This window comes from Chiloscyllium punctatum, chromosome 18, assembly GCF_047496795.1.
Source record: "Chiloscyllium punctatum isolate Juve2018m chromosome 18, sChiPun1.3, whole genome shotgun sequence".
Taxonomy (NCBI): Eukaryota; Metazoa; Chordata; class Chondrichthyes; order Orectolobiformes; family Hemiscylliidae; genus Chiloscyllium; species Chiloscyllium punctatum.
Window position 1 is genome coordinate 83,511,258 of NC_092756.1, and position 9,233 is coordinate 83,520,490.

The following is a 9,233-nucleotide window of genomic DNA, read 5'->3' on the forward strand; positions in this document are numbered from 1 at the left end:
GTTAGCTAATCTCACCCACTGTCAAATTAATTTAAACCCTCTCTACAATGCTCATTAAACTTCCAACAAGGAAATTTGTTGAGTGCAATCTTGGTGAGTGTGCCAGAGTTGATCTGTATGCCACGGGAGTCTGAAGTCCCCTCTCCAGCTCTATTTTTCAAGCCTCGTGTTAACTTGTGTTATGAAGATGTGGACGTACTGTACCTTTAAGAGATTTAAATGCTAGCAGTGACAGCACCAAGTGTTCTCAATAAGAAACAATGTAACATGTGCTCAAGCTACTGGCATACCTAGGGTAGCTGGTTGCCCGGAAACAACAAAACAGATTCAAATTAGGCCATTCAGTTTAAATTATACCCCGGAAAATACCAAACTCCAATCCAGTTTGAATTTAGTATATTGACAATCTTAAAATGACACAATCCGATGAGTTGGGGATATAAGACCAGGGAAAATCGAACAGTTGAGGGGAGAACTGCCAACCCACCTATATCTGCACACTGCCCAGAAAATAGCTCTTTTACAAGGTACCTGTGAAGCAGCATCCTCAAGAAGAAGAAAAGAAGACCAAAATACCGAGAAGAAGAAAATCGGCCGGGTTTGAGATAAGGCGTTTGTTTTGTAAATCATAACTGTGAGTTTTATCGGACTAGAATTACAGAAGGGAAGGTAAAAGATAGCTTAGAATAAGGACTTGTAAATATTTGTTAGTTAATTTATTCTCTGTTATACTAATTAGTTCCAGGCCACTCGAATATTTACAGATTACTGCATGGGATAAATCTTTTCTGTGTTGCTGATTTTAAATTAAGCAGGAGGGGTTACCCCATGACATTACACTTGTTTTATCCTACTTCTCAGCAACGCATGGAAATAATCCAGAGATTGCTCTGCCATTACCATTGGATTCCTGTAACCCTGCCCCTTTATTTGGGTTTCTCTTCTTGTTTTGTAAATGTTTTTATTGAGAAAAAGGTTTTGAATTTTTTACAAAATTATAAAATTACTACAAAATAGCACAACAATCTTATAACAACAACAAAAAAACAAACTACAACTCTACTCCACAAACAGTTTAAAAGAAAAATAATAAAGACAAAAACTCTACCCATACTACAATTCAATAAATAAATTAAACAAAGAAAAACTACATTAAATTGAATTGAACCAAGGTAAACTAAACTAAATTAAGTTACAACACTCAGCACAAACCCGATCAAAGCTCCCATCACTGGCAACATCGGTTGGCATACCAGTATATTTATTGGGAATTCCTCCTCCAGGAGCCCCTGGCCGCCAAACACAGCCCTCATGGCGACACAAAGACCCCTTCCAAAACACATGCCATAGCACCCCAATACCTACAAAGCTTGTAGCATGACCACAAGCAATGAGTAAGAATACCAACATCTGTTTCACATCTGGGGCATATTGGAGACGGTCCTGTCTTAAATTTGGCAAGCCGCTCTGGTGCCATGTAAGTCCTGTGGAGTACCTTCAGTTGCATAGCCTGCATTCTATTTCAAGTCGAAATCTTCCTTACTTTCTCCCAAATATCCACCCATGACTCTGACGAGATCTCTTCCTTCAATTCATGAGTCCAGAACCTGCACAGCTGCTCAATGTCCTGCGAGACACTACCCCCTAATAAATGATAGAGGGTGCTGACTGAAAGAGTACCCTTGGACTGAAGTACTCTCCTCTCCACATCAGACTTATAGGGACTAACCATTAATGTAGTCTTTTTTTGTATAAAGTCTCTAATCTGAAAATAATGAAAGAGGTCCCTTCTAGATAGTTCATATTTCTGGCTCAACTGCTCAAAAGACGTTATGACCTCCCTCTCAACTAAATCTCCAAACAGGAAACTTCCCTAGACTCCCAGAGCTTAAAGCCAGAATCCATTGACCCCTGCTGGAATCCTAACATTCCTACTTTGAGAGTGAAAGGGGTAGTTTTTTGTAAATTACCCTCACCTTGTCACATCATTCTCCATACTTTAACCGTATTAAGGACAATCGGGTTTCTGCAATGGTCCATAACAGTCCTCATCTTGTCCATGAGCAACAAATTAATGAGGGGGCATTCTGCCAGGATGTCCAACCAAATTGACCTTGGGTCCTGGCTGGCCCAGTCAGCCGCATAGGATAGTAAGGAACTCAATTGATATTTCTGGCACGGTGGCACAGTGGTTAGCACTGCTGCCTCACAGGGCCCGAGACCTGGGTTCAATTCCCACCTCAGGCAACTGTCTGTGTGGAGTTTGCACATTCTCCCCGTGTCTGCGTGGGTTTCCTCCCACTGTCCAAAAATGTGCAGGTTAGGTGAATTGGCCATGCTAAATTGCCCATAGTGTTAGTTGAAGAGGTAAATGTAGGGGAAGGGGTCTGGGTGGGTTACTCTTTGCAGTGTCGGTGTGGACTTGCTGGGCTGAAGGGACTGTTTCCACACCGTAAGTAATCTAATCTAAAAAATCTGGAAATTCCACATGCCCCTTCCCCTGCAGGAGCTGCAATTTGATAAGTTTAATAGGAGGCCATCTGTGATAAAAGAGCCGAACCAACTGTAAAGTCTCCATAGTAATTGCCTGGGCAGCATTAAGGGGAGCATTCGTGTGGTATATAATAACCAAGGAAGAACATTCATTTTGACCAGAGCGATTCATCCCAACCAGGATATCGGAAGATCCTCCCAGCACTGAAGGTCCTGTCTTATCTTCTCTAGCAACTGCACAAAATTAGCTTTATATAATTGATCAAAGGCCGGGGTGATAAAAATGTTTAAATACAGGAAACGTCACTGTCACTACCACTTTACCGCTCTGGAGCTGCCTCACCGCCTCCTTTATTTCTTGGATTGTCAGAGGGGCATTCAGAAAGGACGCCTGCTCTGAAGTTACACCTGAGAGGTCTAAGGTCTTAAAAAAGGACTCCATCTTCACCAATCTGTCCGCACAACTCTCCAAACAATACAACTCAGAGTAGAATTTCCAGAATGCCATGTTAATCTTTTTGGAATCACAAGTGAGAGTACCAGCACACTTTGTGATGGATTGGGGGCGGGGAGGGGGCACTCTTCTTTCTGGCCAGATACGCCAGATAGAGGTCCTGCTCTTTAATTTTCTCCTAAGCTCCTGAAACTCTGTCTCCTTAGGACTGCTAGCCATCTCTTTCTGCAGTCATTAGTTCCAACATAGACCACAATTTCTGTTTGGTTCCTTTGCCCTTACAAATGCATTCACTGCATTTTAATCTTGGCACAGAAAGGCAAAACTCCAAGTGGGATTCGTGTCAGTAGTTGCAACATATCTTGTCTATCCCCTTGGACTCTCAAATCCCCTGTTTTCTGTGAACACTACAATATTGTGGATGGGCTTTCGACTCCAGTTCCCTGAAGGCATCAGCAAGTTTAGCATTATTCAACATTAGAGGAACAATTTGAGTGTACCACAAGCCTGAAGGATTCCTGATTCTCCCTCTCCAGCTGGACAGGTAGCTATCTGTAGGGGTGACAACCTCCTGCAATATGTTCTCCTGAGCATTTTCAGCCTCCAGTGCAGTGACTCCAAGAGAGCATTGTGTAGGGAAATCAGGGGATGCACATGCTGTTGGGACTCATTTACACCACACCTACAGTGCAGCAGCTACAATGCAGTCATCAGTGATCTGTGCAGTCTCTTCAGCAGCAAAGTCGCAGTATCAATTAAACCCCATCCGCAGAGTTTGTAAACTGGAGTTCATTTATCATGCCACCCCTACAGCAATGCTCCGTATGATTACTCCTGCTCCGACTTTGCTTTGATGTTCTTTCCTTGTGTCTTGTACAGTTGTATGCCCTGAAACACACTGTTCATCACGACATTTGCAGGGACAAGCTACCCCTTCCCCTTAAAACATGCTCCATATCACTTCCTACCAACTGCATTCAGTGCAGGTCTCTTTTATATCATAAGACCATAAGACATAGGAGTGGAAGTAAGGCCATTCGGCCCATCAAGTCCACTCCACCATTCTATCATGGCTGATGGGCATTTCAACTCCACTTCCCCGCATTCTCCCCATAGCCCTTAATTCCTTGTGACATCAAGAATTTATCAATCTCTGCCTTGAAGACATTTAGCGTCCCGGCCTCCACTGCACTCTGCGGCAATGAATTCCACGGGCTCACCACTCTCTGGCTGAAGAAATGTCTCCACATTTCTGTTCTGAATTTATCCCCTCTAATTCTAAGGCTGTGTCCACGGGTCCTAGTCTCCTCGCCTAACGGAAACAATTTCCTTGCGTCCACCCTTTCCAAGCCATGTATTATCTTGTAAGTTTCTATTAGATCTCCCTTTAATCTTCTAAACTCCAATGAATACAATCCCAGGATCCTCAGCTGTTCCTTGTATGTTAGACCCACCATTCCAGGGATCATCCATGTGAATCTCCGCTGGACACGCTCCAGTGCCAGTATGTCCTTCCTGAGGTGTGGGGACCAAAACTGGACACAGTACTCCAAATGGGGCCTAACCAGAGCTTTATAAAGTCTCAGTAGCACAACGGTGTTTTTATATTCCAACCCTCTTGAGATAATTATCTTTCCCCTCTCACCCTAAACCTATGCCCTCTAGTTCTGGACTCCCTGACCCCAGGGAAAAGACTTTGCCTTTTAACCTATCCATGCCCCTCATAATTTTGTAAACCTCTATAAGGTCACCCCTCAGCCTCCGACGCTCCAGGGAAAACAGCCCCAGCCTGTTCAGCCTCTCCCTATAGCTCAAATCCTCCAACCCTGGCAACATCCTTGTAAATCTTTTATGAACCCTTTCAAGTTTCACAACATAATCCAAATGATGCAAACATCTGAGGTAACCTGGTGATGGTTTGCACTGGATCATTCAACAAACTTTATTCATTTGTGGCTTCTAAAACTCCAATTGGTTCTCTCATGGTACTCTCACGGTGCTCATCTAAACCTATACACGAATTCAGTCCCACACATCACCGTCGACCATGTTCCCAAACTAAACTAGACCCACTTGCCTGTGCTTGGTCCGTATCCCTCCAAATCTTTCTTATCATGATTTTATCCAAATGTCGTATTGTAATTGCACCCACAACCCCCATTTTCTCTGGCGGTTTATTCCACACACGAACAATTCTCCGAGTAGAAAAGTTAACCCTTGGGTCCCTTTTAAATCTTTCTCCATTCACTTTAAAAATATGCCCATGAGTTTTGAACTGCCCCACCCAAAGGAGGGAGAGAGAAAACAGGGAATTGTAGACCGGTTAGCCTGACGTCAGTGGTGGGAAAGATGCTGGAGTCAATTATAACAGATGGAATTATGACTCATTTGGATATCAGTAACAGAATAGGTCAGAGTCAGCATGGATTTACGAAGGGGAAATCATGCTTGAATAATCTTCTTCAATTTTTTTGAGGATGTAACTATGAAGATGGACAAGGGAGACCCAGTGGATGTCACGTACCTGGACGTTCAGAAAGCCTTTGACAAAGTCCCACCTAGGAGATTATTGAGCAAAATTAGACCACATGGTGCTGGGGGCAAAATACTGACTTGAAGTGAAAATTGGCTGGCTGACAGGAAGTAAAGACTAGTGATAAATGGGTCCCTTTCCAATGGGGTACCACAAGGTTCAGTGCTGGGACCACAGCTGTTTACAATATATATTAATGATATAGATGAAGGTATTAAAAGTAATATTAGCAAATTTGCTGATGACACAAAGCTGGGTGGCAGGGTGAAATTGAGGTGGATGTTATGAGAATACAGGGTGACTTGGACAGGCTAGGTGAGTGGACAGATGCATGACAGATGCAGTTTAATGTGGATAAATGTGTGGTTATCCACTTTGGTGGCAAGAACAGGAAGGCAGATTACTATCTAAATGGAGTCAAGTTTGGTAAAGGGGAAGTACAATGAGATCTGGGTGTTCTTGTACATCAGTCAATGAAAGTAAGCATGCAGGTACAGAAGGCAGTGAAGAAAGCTAATGGCATGCTGGCCTTCATAACAAGAGGAATTGAGTATAGGAGCAAAGGGGTCCTTCTGCAGCTGTACAGTGCTCTGGTGAGACTGCACCTGGAGTATTGTGTGCGGTTTTAGTCTCCAAATTTAAGGAAGGACATTCTGGCTATTGAGGGAATGCAGCGTAGATTCACGAGGTCAATTTCCGCAATGGCAGGACTATCATATGTTGAAAGATTGGAGCAACTGGGCTTGTAGGATTGAGTTTAGAAGGATGAGAGGGGATCTGATTGAGACATATAAGATTATGAAAGGATTGGACACTCTGGAGGCAGGAAGCATGTTTTTGCTGATGGATGAGTCCAGAACCAGAGGACACAGTTTAAAAATAAGGGGTAGGCTATTTAGAACAGAGTTAAGGAAAAACTTCTTCACCCAGAGAGTGGTGGATATATGGAATGCTGTGCCCCAGAAGGCAGTGGAAGCCAAGTCTCTGAATACTTTCAAGAAAGAGATGGATAGAGCTCTTAAAGATAGTGGAATCAAGGGTTATGGGGATAAGGCAGGAACAGGATACTGATTGTGGATGATCAGCCATTATCGTAATGAATGGTGGTGCTGGCTCAAAGGGCCAAATGGCCTACTCCTGCACCTTTGTCTAAAGGAAAAGGGTGCAGACCAGTTCAGGTAAAGCTGACAGTCTTTCTATTCATAATGGGATGTGGGTATCAATGGCTAGGCCAGCATTTATTGCCCATCACTAATCACCCAGAGGGCAGTTAAGAGTCAACTATCTTATGTCTGGAGTCACATGTAGGCCAGATCAGGTAAGGACAGCAGTCTCTTTCCCTAAAGGACATGAGTGAACCGGATGGGTATTTACAACAATGGTTTCAATGTCAACATTACTCAGATGAATTTCAGTGCAATTATCTAAGGGCAGGAAAGGTTAGTAGTATGAGAAGGTGAGGTGGGTGCAAACCATGAGTATGATGCTGTGATTGCAGGCTAAGACCATTTGAGTGATGTCTGTACTGCGTCAGAGTGAGGTTAGTGATGCCCTTGTGAGTGTAAAGTAGCAGAGAGCAGACAGCACCCATACTGAGTGGGGGAGAACATTCGTTTTCCTGCCCACACTCCTTTTCTGACAGCCAATGGCACTGACCCATGCTGCAATCTACTCCCAGAGTGGATGAGTCTGATGGGATGGCCTCCTGAATAGGGTGGACCTTTTCTAAACAACTTTTTCTCAAGACAAGGCAGCATCAGGAAACCTGGAAACCAATTCTACTACTTCAGCAGGATTTCTAGGGACGACAACCATAGGCTCCAGGGAGATTGTTGGCTTTGCAGTAGCCTTCCAGCCAGCTTGTAAATATGATGCCAGAATCTTCAACCCTGAAGGGCCTAGCCAGGGGTGAGAATCTCTAGTTCATTTGCCACATTATTCACTGAATAACTCATGCAGAGTGACAGACCTTGGGACTTACTGGTCAGGCAAGCAAGGTTTATGGGGAAAATGCAGAAAAGAGGACTTGAGGAGTATCAGTTCAACCATGATGCTATTGAAATGGCAGGGCAGGCTCAATGAACCAAATGGTCTACTCCTGTTCATATTTTGTATGGTCTTATGAACTGTCAGTAAATGGAGATTTGAGCTATCATATTTGTGTCTATTATCACACACAGCCCAGTCAGGAAGGGGCTGTATCATTTTTATCTCTTCTCTCTCATTGCCCTCTGTTGATTCTTCACTTCAAGACCTCACCATGTGCATAGCATTGGCAGGCTTGTGGGCCATTGAGTGGTTTCCTTACCTCTGGGCTCTAGGTTCGAGTCACATCTCAGGACATGATGCCCGGGAAAGGTGTATCATAGCATTGTCAAACATGTTTATTTTCAGTCTGCAAACTCTTCCAATGTGGCAAGCAGGAGAGTTTCCGGATCAGCCAGATCCTTGTGGTGGCTGGAGCAACACAGCCTCCTTCGTGTTACAAAACACCGCACGTAGATTCTTGCCATCCTCATTCTGATTATACAATGCAAAAACAGACTTAGCTAACTTTCCTCTAAATATTCACCCACAAGCACTGCCTGAGTTTGCAAATTTACATTCAAAGTAGTCTCTTGAGTCAACAAGCTTGTCTTGAGTTTCCTGCTGGATTTCATAAAATCCCTGTCTAGTCCTCACCGAAAAATGTTTGAAAACAAATGACAAAAATATTGAGTGCCCACTAAAGGGAACCAAATACTTGATTTGAGGATGAATCCTAAAAGGATAATACTGTTATTTTCTCTATCTTCACATTACAGTGGGAAGATAGAGAAAATAACTGAAAAATCAGGAGAACTGCAAAAGGATAGTCTCCAAGGTCTGTATGCTTTCTGGAGGAAGCTGGGGAGAAGATAACAGAGATCCTAGTTTACATGAGTATTGCAAACAGATAGGCATACTATAGCAGGGCATAGTGACAGAGGACTGGCAGAAAGCTAATGTTCCTGAAGACAGATTAGAAGATAGATTAAACTTTGCACCTATGAACCAGTCAGCTAATGTCAGTGATAGGAAAGATGCTGGAATCTACACTAAAATATAAAATAGAACAGAAAATGTAACAAAACTTTTAAAAATCTACATGGGTTCCAAAAAGTTACAATATGCTTTACTAAGCTGATATAATTATTTGATGAGGAAATGGAAAATATAGGCAAGGATACTGCAGTTGATGCCATATACTTGGTTTTTCAAAAGGTGTTTTGTTATTTTGATCAACCTGTTCAGAACTGCTACGACACACATCCAGAGTGGTAGACCAGGCCTTCTGGTTGGGAGATAGGGACACTGCCACTGCACCATAAGAGCCCACAAAAGGCATTTACTTGATGAGGTATCACAAGGACCATCTAGAATCGAGAACACGCTCATCTGAGCCAAGCTTCATTGGATTTATGTGGAAGTTGTCATGGTGGATCCTCGAATACTAAATGTCCTTCTCTACATCCAGCTGAGTGTGGGAACCCACACTGCAGAATGTCCAAACTTCAATAAAAAGACAATCTGAAAGCCAACCTCAAAGCTTGCAAGCTGATGCCAATGCAGAGAGAAAAAGAAATTTTGAACAGAGGCAAATGGAGATATCTCTGTCATCAAGCATCTTGTACAATGGGTCCTCATCACGCCTCATCTTAGTCAAAGGTACGTCTGGTAAATTTGTTACCACCATCCCTTTTCCCAGTAGGGATCTCAAGTTCCTTGCCGGTG